This window comes from Lepisma saccharinum, chromosome 1 (genome assembly GCF_977018435.1).
Source record: "Lepisma saccharinum chromosome 1, izLepSacc3.1, whole genome shotgun sequence".
Lineage (NCBI taxonomy): Eukaryota > Metazoa > Arthropoda > Insecta > Zygentoma > Lepismatidae > Lepisma > Lepisma saccharinum.
This window is the reverse complement of record NC_139229.1, coordinates 49,078,022-49,099,760: the sequence shown is the minus strand read 5'-3', so window position 1 is coordinate 49,099,760 and position 21,739 is coordinate 49,078,022. Positions and strand designations below refer to the sequence as shown.

Sequence of the window (21,739 nt, the reverse complement as noted above, 5' to 3'; positions counted from 1 at the left end):
CCTCCACCAGCTATCAAACCTGGGACCCTTTGACTACTAGGGGACGAAGATACCGCTACGCAATCGGAGAGTCCTAGGAGGGGGGAAATATACTGTTTGGGGTAATGGAACTTAATACGTTTGAGTACGGGAATGATCTTGCATGAAACAGGGTGATCATTGTACAAAGGTTACCTAATTTTAATATACGCATGCAATCCAGTTAAGAGTAGCTCTTGGGAATTTGTAGAAAGATAAGTGTTGCTAAAACTCTGTAACGGAAACCTCAGATTTAACTAACTAACTCTCTAGCCTTCTTAAACCGCAAGGTTTATGGCTGCAGCAACACAGGCCTTTCATCTGTCTCGATCCTGGAAAAGATCAATCCAATCTTTTCCATTCTTACCAACTTTCTTTAGATCCATTTCAACGTTATTCCTCCATCATCGTCTTGGCCTTCCTACTGGTCTCTTACCATCAGGTTTCCCAACAAGAATCCTGTAAACTCTTCTTTCCTCTCCCATTCGTGCCACATGACTTGCCCATCTAAGTCTTCTTGATTTAATTAATTTAATAATATCTGGACATGAATACATATTATGTAGTTCTAAACTAAGTAACCTTCTCCACTCACCTGTCTTCTCATCCCTTTTAGGTCCAAATAATTTTCTAATGATTTTATTTTCTAACACTCTTAGTTTATGTTCCTCTTTTAATGTAAGGGACCAAGTTTCACATCCATATAATACTATAGACAAAATTACTGTTTTGTATATTTTATACATATGATGTCACAATGTAAAAGTGATTTGTACGGCCACATCCGTAAATTTGTTCCTTGCAATTGAATATTCAGTCGAAGTGATGGGAATTCCACGCTCTTCATAACGTTCGTGTTAATTTTCGTTTAGCAATTGAGTTCGTGATAGTTTCATATGGGAGGGATTCATACAGAATTGATGGACTCATCATACACACACACACTCTGTTGATTTTGGCTTCGGGCCTTGGGAAATTTGACCACCAAACGACTGCAAAATTCTCTCGATTTCTGTTTGACGGATTGAGGCGACCTCATCTAACTCTAAAGCCATCTTTCTCCTCCGCACGCAAACGATGCTGGAGGCTGGAAAGCATTTGATCCCCCTTCCATGGAGTCGAACAGGTTCAACACACTTGGCAGACTTCCGTGAGAAAAAAACGCCGCTGATTCATCTGTCGCAGCTCGTCCATCAACTTTGATTCAGGTGGCAATCGATTGACTCATTCTCTCGCACCTAATGGGAATCCACGAGGATTAGCCGGTTCAAATAGATAGCACGTAATGTTGTCCCTGCATGCAGGTGGCCGAGCGCTGTTTGCATTGCACGCGCTGCGGAGTACAATTCGGTATCCTCTGTTTCGGTGGTGGGTGGTTGTTTTCACGGACCATTGAGATGGAATAGCCAGAGGTAGAAAGAAAGTATTATGGATTTACACAAAGTAGGAAGCTACCTGTTTCCTGAAGTCATGATGCATGCTACTCGTTTTCAAAGTACAAAGCAACAATTGAGAGTTGTATTGCAAAAAATTGCCCATACATCCATTTGTTTCTATATATTTTAAAGAAATTGTAGTTGTATACACTACATTGTCGTGATATGTTAACTTGGCATATCATTCTGTTTATTGGGTATATATTGCTAATGCGGATATCATAATTAGTTAGCATTTGAATCCAGTTTCATGACCCAAAGTTTTATCTTTATAGCATTTATAGTTTTCTAAATTGCCATATCAATGTAACCAATGTTTTGTTAAAATTTTTATCTTGGCGACATTTTCCTTACAAAATATATTCCTATTTCTATTGGTTTGCGATAGTACGTGCAAAGCCAATTACGAATTTTTACTCCCATTTATACATACACACAATGATTGATTAGGACAATAATTATCCACTATACCAGCCGACATTATTATTTCAGTTCACGAAATTTGAACTTCGTATCTATAGTAGTTTCCGAGCAATCAACAGATATCGAAAGGTTATACCAATAAATATATCAAAGGTTTATATCAATGGGGATTTATTTCTAGAATTGAGTTTATACTTTATATATCTTTCGGCACATCAAAGTACACGTTTATTACCTATTACCTATGGCGCTTCGGCTCGTTTTCGGACCATGGCCTCCCCAACTTTGTTCCTCCAGAACGTCCTGTCTTGAGCTTCTCTTCTCCAGTTTCTGATATGAAGGATGGAGTCTGCGTCCTTCTGGATACTCCCATCTGATCCTTGGTCTTCCTGCAGGTCTTCTTCCTCCCATGTTTCCTCCTAGCATCTTCTTCGGGATCCGGTGCTCATCCATTCTAGCTACATGGCTAGCCCAGTTTAGTATTTTTATTCTTATGTATATGGAGAGAGGTACTTCCTTATAAAGTTTGTAAATTTCGTCATTATATCTAATTCTCCACACTCCTTGTGATTGAATAGGGCCGAAGATTCTTCGGAGGTTTTTACGCTGTTCCGTAAGAGTCCATGCTTCACATCCATATACTACGATGCTACGAATGAGTGTCTTGTGTAGCAACACTCGAGCTCTCCAATTGACAACTTTACATCTGATTAACGGTAATATCGAGAAGTAGGCCTTATTTGCTGTTTGAATACGTGCTGTACTAGGTCATTCAAATATGACCGGGACTGATTTTTTTTTTTACCAAATCCTTTATTGTCAAATACTTATTTTCACATGTCACCCTTCAAAGTACTCCTCTCCAGAGTCCATACATTTTTTCCAACGTTCTGGAAACATCTTAATGTACTTTTCATAAAAGTTTTTCGGTTGGCTGCGTATCCACTCCCGAACACTGCCGATGACGGCGTCATTATCTGAAAACCGCATGCCTTCCAAGTCTGATTTAAGCCTTCCAAACAGGTAGAAATCACTTGGGGCCAAATCGGGACTGTATGGTGGGTGTGGCAGAAGATCCATAGGGTTACCATAGTTGTTTTGGCTGTATGAGGTCATGCATTGTCTTGAAGGAAGGCTACCCGCTTTCCACCTCTCTTCCGCTTGGATCGGATCCTTTCCTTCACTTGTGTTGTCAGGAGTTGTGAATAATAAGCTGCAGTGACTGTTCTGGCATCTGTAAGAAAGTCTACATGGATAACCCCCTGCCAGTCCCAAAAAAAACGTTGCCATCACCTTTCCTACCGATCAGGTCCTCCGTGCTTTCTTGGGTCTGGGAGAACCGGTAAACCGCCACTCACGTGATGACTGCTGGGACTCGGGAATAAAGTAGTGATCCAAAGTACTTGCACCACTCAAACACACGGGTACGTGAGAGAGACTCTTCCCCAGACGGTTGTTTGAGTCTATGCAAAATTTCAGGTGGCTGGACATTTTCTCCAACGAGAAATTTGTTCCACGGTTATCTGCACCTTCTGTTCGCACATCACACAGACACGACTGAGCAGGTGTGTGGCTCTATTCTCCCAGGGACGCATAATTGCTGCTCATGGCAGGTTGTTTGAAAGATATTCAGTCCCGGTATTATTTGAAAGACCTAGTATTTCTGCTATTTCTTCATTTTTATCATTCAGATATGAGAAGTTGTTGGTTATTTCGATGTTAAAGTTTGATATTACTCTGTTCACAGTTTCGTCTTTTGGTTGACAGGATTAGTCCAAGATTGTTTACACGATGTTGGGTTAGTATTGGGTACTTGTTTTTCTCAACTGAATTTTATGTTTCTATCCTTGGTAGCTTCTTGGAAATCGATAGTCGATTGGTCTCGATTGTTAAACATACAAATCGTCTTCTCCTTTCCCCAAACACACCAGAAAATGGAGGGCCATTATAGCACCCTGAAATGAACATCGTGCTTGTTGGAAGAACCTTAGTGCGTAACTTTCTACTATCAAGTGTTAACTCCCTCGGATGAATATTGGAACGATTGAACGTTGTGAATCTATAGGAATCAGAAGAGGTAGCGAGACATGCGAGCCGAGATCTGGAATATTGTGGACAGACTTGTTTTGGGAGAGAAATTCTCTGATAGAATGTTTATTCTTAAACACAACCCATCTCTGTGGCTCAGTGCGTTGAACCGTTGACTCAGACGGTTCCACGTTCGAGTCTCCTTTTTTTAAATGGATATTATTGTCGAGTGTATTTTCATGAATTTCTTGTAACTACCTCATATTGGCGATTAGCCAAAAGTAGTAGTAAAGCAACATAAAATAAGAGAAAATAGAAATTATTGAATATGCCCGCGCTTATCAAATATTATTATCATTCAACCATCTTAAAAACAGTAATTTTAGGTTTGTGTGCCTGTCAATTTGAAAACAATGCCATAGTCTGTATTTACTTGGAAGAGGACCGTAATTCGCACCTTTTCCCCTGTAATCCAAAGTAAACTGTTTCAGAATTATGAATTAGTGCAGTGGCAATGACTTGATATGGTTGTACAGTCATGTACACTTCTGGGTTGTAACGATTCCATTGAGGGTAAATGGTATTGTTACAACCCAGAAGTGGTCCTTCTTGATGGCGTAGTGGTATCGTCGTCGCCTTGTAATCAAGGGGTCCCGGGTTCGATACCGGGTGGAGGCACATTGCACGGTCGTTAGGATATCACTTTAAACTGTAGGTCCAGTCCCAATTGGCCTATATGTGCATAAAGTGGACTTACAAAACAATAATTGAAACAAACAACCCAGAAGTGTCCGTGACTGAACATACCATAGGTTATGACACTCTTAATGTGTGTGTGTGCCATCAAAGAGTTTAAATATAGCATTGCCTACGACGATAGACGTTTTCACAGCGAATATGGAAGAATAAAACCATTGCAAGGAAGTATATCAAAAGAGAAGCTATACACAGTGGCCGCGATTCGTGGGGGACAGTTCCCCCACTTTTGACATTTCCCCCCAGCAATATGCTATACCTTATGTACCAAGGGAATGTAAACTGTCCTTGCAACTCCAGTTTTAGAACCCAATCACCGCCACTGAATATACAAATCTACATTTTGCCGTAAGAGAGCACCAGCTATGGAATATCCCATCTCAAGTGTCCCATAACAACAAATCTGCATTCTTTTACGTGAAAAATGTACTCTAGAGAGGCCCTAGAGTCTAGGTCTTTCTTCCAGGGATGCAAGAGTAGCTTGCGAAATTCAAAAACAAAATATTCATCAACGTTTATGTCAATGGTCGTCTTATCACTCCCATTTTCGTTGCGTTTGTTGCTCACTCCACGGTATTCAAGACAGAGAAAGAGTGGGGAAAGAATTTCCGGCATACACGTGCAGAAATATACGATGGATATATAGTTTTATGCACCTTCCATGAGGGAGAGGTGCGTGCTCACTCCCTTTAATGAGAGATTGAAGATCTTCTTTCTTATTGGATCATCTGAAGGGATGCCGTTACATCTTCTCTACGGGGGGAACTTGATAGCTCTGCTGCTAACCATGAATTATTGCTTGGATTTGGGTTTCCACTCCCCTTCCGGCTTCTAATATTACCGAAGAAAAATTAATCCTCACTCTCCTCCACACGCACCCTCCACGGTGCGTTTCCCAGACGAGATCGCTTTTCTGACATGTAGCGCCTCGGTAGTGCGTTTTAGGAAACATTTTTTTCCGGCGGTGTATTATGGGATGCCCTCATTATCCCTTCTTCTCCATCAGATGCGTTTCTCCTTGATTACATGTAATCTCATACTTTGTAGCCTTTCACCAAGACGTTTCAGGTTCGAATCCTTGCCGAGGCTTGGACCTTTCATTGTGTAATGACCGTCTGTTTTGCAGGACCTTTCAAATGTAACTCTCGGATAATAAACATTCAAAAATTAATTTTATTTTCAACCTACAGGGAAAACAAATACAGTTGTCCAGAGAACATAGTTCAAATGTTTTAACAAGATTATTTTAAAATAGGAATTGTACCTTTCCTGGCGACGTGATTCGAACAAGTGTTCTCGGGTTACCAGCCAGTTAAGTCGATGTTGGCTTCCAATGTTTCGAGCGCATACATTGCTCTATCATCGAGCTGACGTCATCAGAAAAAGGCAAAATGGCGGACCGTAAGTTTTTCTTTTGAACATAAGAAAATGTATAAGTCGGCAATTACAGTCCAACGAAAGTACCGACACGAGTATCAGTGAGCATCGGCCCCAGATTCAGTGGCGGCGATTAGGGCCCGGAGGGGTAGTTGCCCCTCGCCTTTTGCCACTTTTGCCCCTACACTATGCTAAACCTTATCTACCAAACTGTCCTTGCCTCTCCCCCCAGTTTTGGAACCCAATCGCCGCCACTGCGATATGTGAAGCAGTTTAACGTGACAGGTAATGTGTAAGGTCACATCGCGTCGCCCTCCCTTATGACGCACTGGTAGCGTCGTCGCCTTGTAATCAAGGGTCCCGGGTTCGATACCCGGTGGAAGCACATAGTGGTTCGGATCCCACTTTAAACTGTAGGTCCAGTCCTGATTAGCCTTACTGGGCATAAAGTGGACTTGGAGCACCAAATCAATCAATCAATCACTTGCAGAAGTGCGTCAAGCTGTTGTCCACATCCCAGGAAGGAAATCTTTATAGCGATTATCAGTTGAGACTGACATGTCGGTGAACAGTGTAGCATATTTTGCGACAAGATTGACACATCTTTCCCTGTAAAATCCACGTGCGTCAGACACTAACAAACATTGCGAAACAAAAACGCTTGCTCTTCGTGAACGAATTTTGCAGCATGATCGAACAGCAACCCGATTTAATGGACAATCTTTGGTGCAGTAAGAAGCTTATGTTCACTGTAGTCCGGGGGCATTTGTAATCCCGTATGTTTTTGAATGAAGGGAATATAAGACTACCGGTAATACGTTGCTAGTGTGGTACACAATAACGTACTACCAGGTGTTTTGCCCGCAATTGTGGCAGAAGACCTGTGTGACGTCATAAATCCAAGATGGCTACCGCTTCATGCAGTAACTAAGAAAATCCATCATAACTCCTTTAATAGTGGTTTTTGAATTTTTTTATACACACATGTTTTGTTCAGAATTGAAAAAGGAACACAATTGATTCTTACAGTTTTCTTCATATCTCGCACTGTTATGGAGATATACGCGTATCTAGTGAAACTATTTCGTGCCCTTTTCTGCAAGGATTCTATGCATATTTTACACTTTACTTGACATTCTGGCATATAAGGGGGGAAATTACTGCATGTGATATTTTGTTGATGCCTACTGTTGTGCGTATTGTCTGTGTGACATCATACATCGAAGATGGCTGCCTCTGCAGACATTAACAAACAAAAACGATCATATCTCCTTAACTCCTTTAGGAGTAATTTTGACCATTTGTAAGTTTGTTGGGTTTTTTGTTGTTATTCTCATCATTGCAGTAAACATAGAGATGTTTAAAAAACGACTTTAAGCCATAAAAAAGAAACAGTTTTTTGAGCAACATATCCTTTGTCTTAGAATGCCAAAGACACGATATTCTCCCTATATGAATGGAAATGTACGACACTTTTGTTTTCTGATGATCACATGGTATGTTTGATCCAAATAAAGTTTCAAATAAAGGACGGAGAGCTTTAAAAAAGTATTTCAGATACATGCCATACATTTTATTAATACGCGTGCCATGTCTCGGTGTGGATGTGGTTGTTCTTCGCAAGTGGTCTATCAACAATTTCATCCAACCATTACTCATCCTCATCGTTGCGATTAACCGAAACAGGCAGAAAGCAACGCTAAATAACACAGCTACAAGTACACTTTTGTAGCAGATAGTCATGCCAGTTTTTAATATGTTGTAGAAATTTAATGTAGAATCTTATTGATGGAAAAGATTTATCGCGAACAAAGGTTTGATTCACTTGATTAGGACTGAACTTGTGCTTGCTCTGTGAATTGCGTAGAGCTGCAAGCAGATCGAAACGCGTGAATGTGAGCAGAGTGCAGAAATTTCAAGGCCTATTTGCTTATTATACAGTGATAATTGTGAATGAAAATGCATAATTTAAAGTAACCATTGAAAGATTAGGACATGGTAAGATTACCATTGCAATCTCTCTCTCAATGGGTAGTTTGTCCTTTGAATGTTATAGCTGCACGTTACACGTTGTTTTTGAAGCTTGCTGATTCAGCGGTTCCAATTTAAAGCAGAAAAGAAGAGGAGACGATGGATACGGGTAACATCAGTGAGGCGTTTAGCAGAGGAGAGTCGCATAATCCAGCGGTTAGGAAGGCAATGCGTTGGTTCTGTTTCGTGCCCTTATTGAAATACCGTATCTGCATTGGAGGTAGATAAGGCGAGACGGTTTCCAAGACGGAATTCTCTCGTCCAGGGCCGGTTCAGGGAAAGAAGATGGCTCCGGGAGAGATTAATCCCCGCGGCGATCTTGGGATGGCGAACGTAAATGGTCGCTTGTTGCTCGGAGCGGGTGTTCTGTGCGGGCGGCCATTAAACGAACGGGAGACCCCGCGGCCGTTCCATTAGCGCTGGTCGATCGAACACTCGTGTGTGGCGTTGCTGTCCTCGTTTTGTTCTGCTGAAACGCGTGAACACGCGATAAAAACTTCCTGGAAGCATGTGCTTCTGGCTGTTGCCAGCGGTTTGAGCCGCCGGCCAGATTAGGAACTCTTCAGACTACGGTTGCTTCCAGCTTGAGCAACGTCTACTCCCGCGATTTAACAGTGCCTTCTCATAACAAGACCTGTTCGTACTATTCCTTTCAACATGAAACGTCATCAGTGGAAGACCGTGGATCGCAACACGATACCTTTGATTTTTGTTATTCAGCGTCGCTTCTCTGCCATTTTTGCTAATCGCGACGATGAGGATGAGTGATAATGTGATGAAGGAAAGCACACACAAAGAACACACATGCCCATGCGGTGTTTCGAATCAGGAACCCGCTGTGCTAACCACTCCACCGCAACACGATACCACACATGATATTGTAATTATTTCACTTTATCCACATACCGTCTCGTACTCCTAATGAGTTAACATTTTTGGGTGGCGTTATCATGTCGTTATATTTTTTTGTTTGTTTGTACTTGCAATGTAGTCTTGCTGCATGTGAGACTTGCTTTTCATCGTTTGTGATCCAGACAATCACGATGTGTCAATTACTAACCTGCTGGCAACATACGACAAAAGATAAGTAACGTTGTGTAAAAGAACTAGTTTTACATAATTGCAAACATGATAAACAAATTTAAACATTGTTATTATATGTAGGAAAAGTAAAAGTGGAAAAACGCTGTACACTCCTATTCACATAAAGTAAGATGGTTAGACAATTGAAGTATTAGTTTACAAAATAGGTTTTTTTTGGGAGACAGATTCAGACGGGTGATGGCGTTTTTGGAAGTTTGTACAATGTATGTCGTAGAACATTTCTTTTCAAGAGGCATTTAACGTGTTCAGCTAATCAAAAAAAGGAAGTTATTGCAGTATTACAGTGCAAGACCACAGAGTCAGTGGCGGTGATTTGGGGGGGGGGGGGGTAGTTGCCCCAACTCCCAGTCACATTTGCTCCGCACTATGCTAAACCTTATCTAGTTTTGGCACCTTACCCGACGGTTTTGGAAGCCAATCACCGCCACTGCACAGAGCTTTATGGTATCTGTGCGATTATTCAAGTATTATGTCACAGAAAGGAAGTATTTGTTGTGGACGGCATAAAAATTACCGTAACTTCAAGTAACAGGGCCTTAAGTACAGGATTTTCCAACACGATCTAATGAATGTGTTCAGATATAGTTGCCATGTGGCACAACCGTTTCGATATAGTATTCATCAGCTTTCATCGTCGCGATCTACCTAACGGTGTAATTATACGATGTAAAAGCGAGAACGATAAAACATTCAGCGGTCTACAAATCCTCTGCTTGAACCATGCAGTAGGGAAATAGTTCCTGTGTGTTTTGCTTAATGTGTAATGTGTGAGAGAACATGGACATCATCACCAGAATAATGTTGTGATTTTTTCAGCAACCAATCGCAAACAAGACTCATGAATATTCATGAGGCGTTGGGTTCAGTTTGTGGACAGTTTGTCGTGCGGTTGCATATGCGAAGGGACGGGACACGGACTGATGATTATTGGGAGGTCGCACGGGTGGATGGGGACCAAGTTGACGTTGCTTGTTTAATTTACTGCTGCTGGTGGGAGGAATGTATTTGTTTGCTGATTCGATGATGCCCGACGTTTATTGTCGTTCTGGTTGACTTATTGCTCATAATCATCGACGTAAATAGGCCTTGCACTTCACTTTGGAGCTCGGATTGAATCATGCAAAATGCCGTGCTCCGTGTACGATATGCCTTGCTTCTCTGTAGAGCCCGTTTCCAACCAGAAACCCATTGATTAATTGACTGTGGATACGGGCCACGCAATAATGTGTAGTAACCAAGAGCTGGGCGTTTGTATTTTTAATATCTTTCTTGTTTATTGTCGATTTTCTGTCACTCTTTGGTTTAATCGAGCTGATCGTTATGAATTGGTAAAAGGGCACTGACAAAGAAATACCTATGCCACACCAAGGGATTAATTTGCGTGTGTCACTGTGCATGGAAGTAACTACAGTAAAACCTCGTTAATCCGGACCCCGATAAGCTAAACTTTGCTTAATCCGGACAGGCAAAAGGCCAAAAAAAGCAGACTGCAAGGTTTTAAATGTGGCTACAAGTCAACAAGAGAACTTCCCAAAGAAAAGGCAGTCAACCACTGATGAAATTCTTTTCCCCGCAGACTTTGTACTGTACTGTATAGTGTATTTAGGCCCATGCCCTTTAAATGCACCATAATAAACGTGTTTTGTTGCTATAAACAGAGTTTTAATGCACTTTCTACTTTTCTTTTAGGTTATTTCAGTTAATCCGGACTTTCGTTAAACCGGTCAACTTATCCCCCCCCCGCCATTAGTCCGGATTAACATTAACGAGGTTTTACTGTAGTTACAAGCAACTCAGTTACAACTTAAAAGTACAGTTAATTTTTGAGGAAATGTAATTGTAACTAAAGCTTCGTTCCAGTCTTACGGCGGACGTCCTACATGGTTGCTAAGGGAAGTGGGGAGCGGGGAAGCAACCAATCCAGCGCGATAAGAAACTCAGCAGCCTGTAGACCGAGATGCACGCTGCACCTCCTCCCGCTGCGTCGTAACTCTCGGTTCCACCGCTGTTGTCTGGTTGGTCTGCGTGTTCCCCGTTCCTCACTTCTCTTGCCAGCATGTAGGGCGCCCGCCGTAACAGTAGAAATTACATTTATTTGTTTTTAAAAGTAATTAACGGTAACTGTAGCATACTTACTTTAAACTGTTCTTTACGTGTTGTAAATTATTGGTGATTTACTTACTTTTTCCACTTCCATATTCATTTGCAACAATTCTCAAAGAATTGGAAGCTGCATTTGACGATCACAGATGTAGCCTCAAGCGCTACTCTCTTCCTGGACCCGTCCAAACAAGTGGTGAGGGTCAAGGATCATCTCCCCTCTTCCATTTTCTCTGCTCTCGCATTGTTTTTTAAGCATTTCATTTATTTTTCAAGTTTTAACCTCGTTAAAATTATACTTCTACTGCTACAAGCAGCTCATGAACAGTTGATTGGTTTATTTTACTTCGCTTTTTCTGCCACTTTCGCCTAATTGGAAAGATGAGTGATGAAATTGATGAATGGACACTCACAAAGAACACACATGCTCAGGCTGGGATTCGTAACCAGGACCTGGGTTGTAAACCGCTGTGCTAACCCCTCTGCCACGGAGGTCGCCAACTCATAAACGGGAATTATATTTACAATGGTATATGTCATGAATAGGGAGCTGATTTATAGCATTAAAACAGTCAAAATATGCACTCAGTTTTTTTAAAGCAGTATATTGTGCTGTATGGGTGCTCTTTATGAAACCCACCAACATCTCCTGGCACGCCTCTGCGCGTATAATTCCAAGAAGTTAAGGAATCCCCATTTATAAGCACCATGTTTCCTGTGTAGGTGGCCATTATGATCTCTCAACATAGATAATCATGAAAAGTTTATTACTTGTGTTACAATAGGAAACTGTGATGTTCACAGCTGCAGTTAATGGCATGCGCGTGTAACTATTATGTGTTTGTGTGTGAAAAGACAAATATGTAACAATTATTAATCCGTGTCGTGTACGGTAGATTGCAAGAAGTCGATGTGACTGGAACAGGCATTACTCTAATCGCGTTTAATCACTTGCGACAAACCTGTCCCACGTCCTTCACTAGAAATACCAAAAATATTAGACATAATACTCAGAGTCGACTTGCCAATAAGCAACTCTGACTTCAGTGTTAACGCTAGAATCGTATTCTATTCACTAGCGAAGTTGTCCGTTCTTGCCAATTTTAGCACTGCAAATTTCTAACTTCTTGTTACTTCTGTAGCACACAGACAAGTGTAGTATTTGCAAAATTTCTTCTTCTTTCTCTTTTTCCTTTTGCCTGATAGCGTCAGAGTTGCGTCTATCCACTCCTTCCATCTCTCCCGTTCCCTTGCCATCCCAATCAATTCTCTTATTTATTTTCCTTTCTTTTGTCCTATTAATTCTCTTCCTTTTTTGAATGTCTTCCGGGGTCTACCTCTTGTCTCCTTCCCTCCGTTTTAACTTCCTTTTGTTTTGCTTTTCTATCTTCGTCCATTCTTGCCACGTGTCCGAACCATTTTAATTGTCTTTGTGTCAGTTTTTCTTCTATTGGCTTCTGACTTAATTCTTCTCTGATTCTCTCATCTCTTCTCGTTTTACCAACTATTCTACGGAAGAATTTAATCTCAACTGTCGTTATTTGTCTTATCTTTCCCTCTTACTGGCCAGCTTTCACTTCCGTATAGTAGAATTGGTTCCACTACTGACTTATACACTTGTAGTTTAGTTTTGGTGTTTATTTCCATTTTTACAGAAATGATCTGGCTTAGTTGGTATTAATATGCATTGTTAGATTTCCTTACTCTATTCATCACTTCCTCTTCTATTCTTCCTGTCTGGTTTATGATTGTTCCCGGGTACTCGTATCTTTCCAATTCTATTCCATCGCATATTATGTGTATTCCTTCTTTTACCTCTTCCGTTCTTCCTATTTGCATCACTTTGCTCTTATTTGCATTTGCGGTCATTATTTTAGCGTTTAGCACTTCTGCCCATTTTGTAACCTCCTCTTGTAGCTTGTTCGCTGTATCTGCTATTAATATTATGTCATCTGCATATACTAATGCTTGGCAATGTATCGGTCTCATATTCCAATTACTCATGGGATTTCCCATGGGAAAAATTACAGTCAGTCTGCCTCAGTCGTGAGTCGCGACCATCGACGCTACAGCGCATGCGCTGCCTGGACGAGTCCAATGGCAAAATAGGAGTGGAACGGATAAGGGAAACAGGTGTCTGCTGTCTTGAAACAACGGCTACGTCTCGCACATACATCCTGTCTCGGGAATCTGTGGAGCAAGGCCTCACACTACGGCAGAGAAGGGAAGAAAGCGAGTGGGCTGAGCAAACCAGTGCACGCTGCTGCAAACGGCTGGTAGCTGCAGCCGCGTTTCACCTCCATGTACGCACTTCCCCTCTCACTGGTCGAGTCACCACTTGCTCAGAGAGTTGCTTCAGAGATTCCAGGGACAGAGTGTAGTAACGTCCCTGGCAAAACACATTAATTAGTAAACGCCGTCACAAACTCAAACACGACTAGCGAACCATAATAAACAAACAACCGAACTCATACAGACGAAAATCTTATGTGTTTCCACCGACTTCCCTATTCCGAATAGATTCGTTCTCTTGATCTCTTCTTCCGTGGTCTGACAGGATAGTAAATCCTATCGAAGTATGACATCCCAACGAAAACTAAATTTGCCACCATAAGACAAATACCGCCCTGACAAAGGCAAATTGCAGATTGAAGTAGATGTATCCGCAGCTAATCAATAAATACATGGGTTGGAAATTTAATAGTGGCAATTTTTAATTTTCAAATTATACGAAACAGAACTTTTACAGCCATTCGATGTACGCGTAGTCACCAGCATTGTGTACAACCGTTGCCAGCGATGTGGAAGCCGTAGTATTTCTGTAGCAGTAACTGTTCTGTTGAGGGTTTGAATGGAGCGGTCTATTGCCTGAAGAATCTCTGGAACCGTTCGGAAGATTCATCTTATAGGGATCAAATGCCAGCCCCATCGAGCTAACAAATCAGCCACAGGTTGCGCTACATGCGCCCGAGCATTGTCCTGCAAAATGATGGGAGAATTTAGCAGAAAATGTCCCCTCTTCTTTCGCAGGTTATGTTCCGAAAATGAACAGTAATATTGCGCATTGACGGTCTATCTTGAAGGTACAGCGAGAATCACCAGAACTTTCACATTAGTGGAGTTCTGACTAAACAACTTTAGACCGACAATTCCAACGATACTATATTCCTCTCGTTACTGCGCATGCGCCTAGTGTTGGTAGGAGGAGTTCATTTACTGGGAGGTAGCTAAGGTATCCAACTAACATGTGGTATAAGTGAGAAGCATCGGTTTCGTTTTGTGGCATATATACAAGAAAAGTCCGAGAGGTAAATTTGAAATAATTTATTCCATGAACTTTACTTCTGACATGTGCGATATATGCATGTTAAGTAAAATATGCGTAAATGTGTCAAGTATGTATTTACATTCACTATAAACCTTCACCAGAGCATTTCAAACCAAGTGAGATGAAAAATGACTTTATATGAAATGGTCTAAGAATTTTATTTTGTGGTACGTATAATGAACTCAAAAAAATGCAAGAAGAGAAAGAGAATTGCTGTTCGGAATGATCTATAACCCATTAGCGTTTTGCCCGAGACTTCACCCGCATTGGATTATATTTATATGATTTATATTTACATGCACGATGTGTTCATTAGTCCGGTTTTATACATCTCGGGAAGATACTAGTATATTGAGATGTACAACATGCACAGCGCCATCTTTTGAGAAATTTTGTGATAATTTGTGTTTCACCGGCTTAGGGTTACATTTCGGAAAACCCCTTCTTAGTGGATGCAAGACACCCTTACGAGCGTTTCTTGTCATAGCATTAGAATTTACTTCACACATGAAAACATACAAACATACAGACCTGCACAAGAATTGAAAATAAACTGCCAACGTTGCGTATTAGGTGTAGCATTTTTTAAGTGGCTAGATACTAAAAATATATCCTTGATCATTTGGAGCCTTCTTCAAACTCAACTGGTCTTCAACCCGTGAGAACATCTTCACTTCATTCTGTGGAAATGGCAGACAAGTTAACTATCAAAAGCTTTGGGCTTCTTTACAACTCACCTGATCCTTAAACTGAGATAATATCTTCACTTCATTGTTTGAAAATGGCAGACACGTTATATATCAAAAGGTTGGGGCTTCTTCACAACTCACCTGGTTCTCAAACCGAGATAATATCTTCACTACATTGTCTGGAAATGGAAGCAACGTTAGCTATCAAAAGCTTTGAGGTTTCTTTGAGCCATACCTGGTCATTAGCTAGAGAATAGCTTTCGATATCATTCTCTGAATATAAGAGTTGTGTTCACCCTCGAAGTCTTGGGATCTTGAAAACTCGGTCGTTAACCCAAAGGAACCTTTTCGATTCACTTATTGAAGATGGGAGTAACTTTAGCCCAGGAAAGCTTGTGCATCTTCCCATAACTCATCTCACCTATATCAGAATCAAATTACTCCATTACTCGTCACCAAAAATGTTTGATTGTTTATATTCTCATAACGTACACGTGGGTCGATTTTTATTCTGAAATACTAAAGACCCTGTCTGGCTTCGTGCACGTAAGGAGGAACTGAAACTGTTTTCAGTTCATGCAAATTCCTTCGCAAGGGCTGCCTATTGTTTTGCAATTGAAGTTGATCCTAGTCTTCTAGATTTTATGTTCATAAATTAGAAATTACAATAAAAACAGCCTTTACAGAGATTGGGAAAGAGAGAGAGAGAGAGACTCCGGTAACCTGCTTTTTTTTTTTTTTTTTTTGCAGAATAGCAAACATTTGCCGAGAGCAAGAAGCTACAGAGAAGGAAGAAACGCTACCATAGAAACATGACAGAAGAATGTAAATTGACACAGGTTATTTCTGTATTCCACAGGACTTGCTGTGGGCGCACAGAGAAGAAAACAAGAGAGCGAGAGAGGAAAACTGTATTTTAGACATGTTTTTTTTGTTTTTGTTTTCCAGCAGGAATTGAAACCGAAATTGCAGGAATTTACTCCTTCAAACACAAGAGTTGGAGCATGTTGTTCCTTTGCTGTAACAATTGCATTAACAATCAGAAGAGCAGTTTCTCTTTACTTTCTTGCCAGTGGCTGTTCCTTTCCGATAGCAAATGTTCTGGTATTTATGTTGCTGAATCCTTCTTGTTCCCTTTTATTTAAGATTTTTGTTTCATTGATTTTATTTGTGATTGTTTCAGCGGCAGATTGTAATACATCAAATGTTGTCAGCTTGATTATAATTACGGAAATATTGTATAATTTCGACTAATCAACGCTCTCACGCACCATGAGGGCTCCAAAAATCTAATATATGATATAATCACCAGAAAAATTAGGCAAATAAAAAAATACCGTTTTCTCCTCTAAGAAGAATGGGCCTATGACTTCATCATGCATCAAAGGACACCAAATATTCAATTTGGGAGTGTGTCTGATACGTTCCAAATGCGTATACGTGACTTCTCTGAACAACCATATCCTGATATTGTGCCTGTTAATACGACCTTTAAAACTTACTTCATCTGAGAAAGCAATCCTGGATGTCAGTTTTGTTTCAGCAACACTAGCGCCACCACCACTAGTACATGTATGAAAATTTGCTGAACTAAACTCACAAATGCACTATTGCTTTTTCAATGCTTTGTTAACCAAAAACTTGATTTGTTGAAATGTAATAACTATTTAAAAAACTGCCAGTTACAATCTTGACACCATGTATTTTATTTATATATATATTGCGGACTGGGGTTAGAATGGGGAGGTGTCCCAGGTGTCTTGCCAACAAGAACCCAGGCGATAAGACATAAGCAATTTGTAGTAACAAACTGGTTAATTTTCTCATATTAGTTATGTGTGCTCTATAAGCTTGTAGTTAATGCTTTCTAAGGGCATATATCAGCGGTTCGTATTCCAGTTTAAAGTATAAATAACATCTACTTAAGTTATTATTCAATATCTGATATATAAGTATTCTTTGAAATATGTTGATTAGATTCTCAATATTGAACATTATTTTGGTTTAAGTATATACATTTTGAATATGATAGAGATATTTAATCAACTCTTTGCTCACTTTATCACACAAAATGTAAAAACAAACAAACGGAAAAAAAACAACATGAGACTGAAGTTGTCCAATCAGATTTTGCTCCAGAGGCGATACTGTGCAAATTTAATTAATTTGAAAAGCACAGCTTGTTAGCAAGGGGTTTTATTGCAGCGATGTATAAAATTAATAATGGTTACACACAATATTAAATATAAATCATAAATGTAGATTGAAAATGTAATTATAACTGTAGCATTGTTAATGTAAATGTATTTGAAAAACGAAATATTGTGGCCACAGTTCTCGTTCGATTTAGCCAATCTCTTTATGAAATGGAGTCTGGAACATGCTTTGCAAAATTACTCTTCGCTGTGCACACATCTCTCTCTTTCTGTCAGGTTAATAATGTATGGTGGATGTGTAAAAAAACATTTGGTGGTTTTGAATGTTGACGTGATGTAAGGCGAGGGGAGTTTTCAAAAAAAAAAACAAAACACGAAGCACACACTAAAAAAGGATTGTTCTTTTCTGGAAAACGAGATTCTGGCAAATATAATACTCCTAGAATAATCCTTTGTAGAATTGCATCTTGTCTTGTCCCTGTGTATGGTGTCACTTTAGAGCTCTGGCTTTTACAAGGCTGAGTGGCTTTTTGTAGCTATTAGGTGTATATATTGGTTCTTGCTGAGGAGTTTACTATATTTTTTATTAAAAGAGCAAAACCTTTGTTCGTTTTACTTCACTTTTTAGAAATAATTTTGCTATTTGGATTAGCTTATGCCCCTATAGTAGGAGAAGGATGCACAATCATTGTATGCTTTCCTATGAGTGTAATTTTTATTGACACTGTGCTCTTATCAAAGAGAGAGAGAGAAATATTGCAGACAGAAAGTGGGGGACGCAGAGAACAGATAATAAAACTAAAAGGAAAGGAGAGAGAGACACACTGAGAAAGATAATGATAGAGAAATAGTCTAGGATGGAGATGGAAAAAGATGGAGATAGACAGACAAACACAGAGAGAGAGAGAGAGAAATGGAAAGTAAGAGCGAGAAAGAGAGAGAAATGGAAAGTAAGAGCGAGAAAGAGAGAGAAATAGAAAGTAAGAGCGAGAAAGATACAGATAGAGAGGAGAGAGAGAGAGAGAGAGAGAGAGAGAGAGAGAGGAGAAAGAGAGATAGTAAGAGAGAGAGAGATAGAAAGTAAGAGCGAGAAAGAGAGATAGAAAGTGAGAGCGAGAAAGAGAGAGAGAGAGAGAGAGGGAAGTAGAAAGTAAGAACGAGGGAGAGATATATATATATATATATATATATAATGTAAGAGCGAGAAAGAGAAAGGGAGAGACAGAAATATAAAGTAAGATCGAGAAAGAGAGAGAAATAGAATGTACAATCTATAAAAGGGGAGAGAGAATTTGAAAGTAATAGCGAGAAAGAGAGTGAGAGGAGAAACAAAGACCCAGACAGAAAGTCAAGGAGCAAGTGATAGAGAAGGAAAGAAAGAATCAGAGAGAAGTAGAAAAAGAGAAGAGAAACTTGGAAAATGATGACAAGAGAGAGAGAGAACAAGAGAAATATTAATGTGTGTGCGTGTCAAACTATTGGCAGTGGTGGCTGTGATGCACAACGAACTTTCCACTTGGCGGTAGGACAGAAACACCATACGGAGAACTTACTTTCGTAAGTGACCCTCCTAACATTTAACATTCTGACGTGTCACGTCCACAATCTAATTCCAAGTTTTGAGTCCACCACACGATCGTCTCGGGGAAAAATGTTCCGACAAGACCACCGCGCATCAAGATTTCATCTCTGAATGAAATTACTGAACTTCTTCCTTTCTTCCTAGGAAACACATCTAAAAGCAGAAACTTTCATCTCGACCCTTACTTGTTGTTTTATCTAGCAAAAGTCCTGTTCCATCCTCTCCTTATTCTGGTCACGATTCATGTCAACTTCTGTACGATGGATACGTCACGATATTATTTTCTCTGACTAAAAGCAAGCGTCCTCTCTAGACGTACAAGTTAAATAGTTTGCCAGAACTATTGAAACTGGAATGTTTTCAATATAGTAAGTTGGTTTCGAAACTTGTGCCAACTTTTGGCTAGTTCCTCCTGTGATGTCCCAATTCAGGAACAATGGCAAAAGTTTCTAATTCAGGAACCGACATTTTCAAGTGGAATGTTTGAATTAGAATGCTCGTAACTCAGGAACCGCTGCCTCGGGAGGGAAGGAGTAGATGTACGGACATGTTTTTGAGAAGTTCTAATTGTTACTGCACGTTATCCTGTAATACTTCGTGCTATACATCATGTAATGCAAACCAACCCTCCCCACACACACACACTGAAGACTTAGTACTTATCTTTACTCCACAGTATACATACTAATCAATTAAATGTATTATTTTTGTATTATCATTGTATAATCTTTACATTGTCTTTATTGTATCATCATGATCATTATGTTTCTTTCTCTTTGTTTTTATTAATTTACTAGCTAATTACACGTCGTTGCCCGAGTAATTAAATATCCCAATCTTCTAATAGACAAGAAAATAATGAATTCTAACTATAGTGTAAAATGTAACTTATTTTTTTTACAGGTATTTAAAAGTATAAGTACAGTATACAAATTATAAAGTAAAATCTTTTACAAATTCACTATAATATTAATTTAACTCAAAACTTGATTATAAACAGCATTTTTAGTTTCACCTCCAGGAGCAAGAATAAATAAATTTAACGGCATTGGGAGCGTCACTATTCATATTAGCGACCACGAAAGGTATGAATTCCATATTAATATCGGTCGTTTTCGATTATTTTTACATGTAACCCCCTTCCCACCCCACCCCTAGGGGTGCCAGGGGTGTCTTACCCCACAGCATTTGTTTCCAGATTGTAAATCATATGTGTATCACGTTTGGTTGAAATTGCTCCAGCCGTTCAAGAGTTATGCCGGAACAAACATACATACATATACACACATACATCCATTTTTATAGAAGATTGTATCTCTGACAAGGGTTGGTTGTATAAACGACCCACGTGGTCGAAACACAACTGCTTAAATAAATACAATTTTATTCTACTCTCTCTCTCTGCGGGACCCTAGATACAGTCTAGTTAACGATATCTTTACTTTCCACTTCACCAGGAAGAACTATTTGTTCCCGATTCAGGATTTCCTAACTCAGGATCTATGTGAATTCCAATGACAACTGTGTCATTTCAGGAACTCGTTATCAGTTGGATGCAGAGGGTCAACCTCAGTATTGGATGGTTGACTTCTTCGGCTGCATGTGTAGGTTCAGCTCCATCGCTGTCACTGCTTAATGGTGTTACACTTGGGGGAATAGGACCTGGCTGGCAATCCTTCTCCATGAGCCACAGGGCGGATGACAGATGGGATGTTAGGGTATTCAATATTTTTCTTTCTCTTGTAATTGATTCCTTTTTTCAAGGGAGGTGTCATACAAAAATAGAAATCATATCCATGATTTGTGGGTTCACGCTAAATAGCAGACACTCCAAAATTCATGGACACTTTTTCCCATGCATCCAAGCATTCAGTGTAGACGAACACGACGTACAACACACGTGAGGAGCCCATGATTTGTCATCGTCTCCGTCTTCGACACCCGAAATACAAGGCATATGCTTTTCTTACTGCTGCAGTTTATGGCCGCTATCGAGAACCACAAATAACAATTGCACAAATGTAACAAAAGCTATCTGGATTGTTTATGCAGGTGTGGGGCATTTTAGTTTAAGTGTTGCCAAATCAAACCGAAAGCATACACCTCACTCGCTGACGGAAGAATAATCATTTACACAGTGCCTTTGCATGTTGCTACGTATTATAATATCCCATAAGTGAGAGTGTAAAGCCGAAAATCGAAATTTACTCGTAATCCTGAGCTAGGAGACAATGTTAACTGTGATATTAATGTTCATCCCCACGAAATCTATACAGAACAGATACTTTCGTTTCTGTAAGAAAAAGGAAGTTACAATTTGTGACACAGTGTAATTGAACTTACAAACAAAAAGCAAAGAAAGTGTTTTGTGTGACAAATATTCCATATTCGTAGCTGGACTATTAAAAATATATCCTGATTACATTTCTTTTTTTGTAAGAATAACTCCGCATGTTGTAAAATATGCGAATAACCTATGTGTTCACGTACCCGTAATCATTGCTTCGATTTTGTTATTTAGCGTCGCTTCTCTTACACTTGTGGCTAATCACGACGATGAGGATGAGGTGATGATGTGATGAAACTGAGGAGGGGAGACACACACAAAGAACACGCATGCCCAGGTCGTGATTTGAACAAGGAACCCCCGCACTCAGCCACGGAAGTTAATCTGATGAATTCTAGGGTGTTTGTGAAATGGCACATAAGGC

General features: G+C 39.9%; 1 protein-coding gene across 1 annotated transcript in view; it reads left to right on the top strand.

Moving 5' to 3' along the window:
* Positions 1-21,739, top strand: part of SP2353 (EGF like, fibronectin type III and laminin G domains protein pikachurin) — a 507,832-nt gene that overhangs the window by 83,856 nt on the left and 402,237 nt on the right. The gene's annotated exons all lie outside the window — the stretch shown is intronic.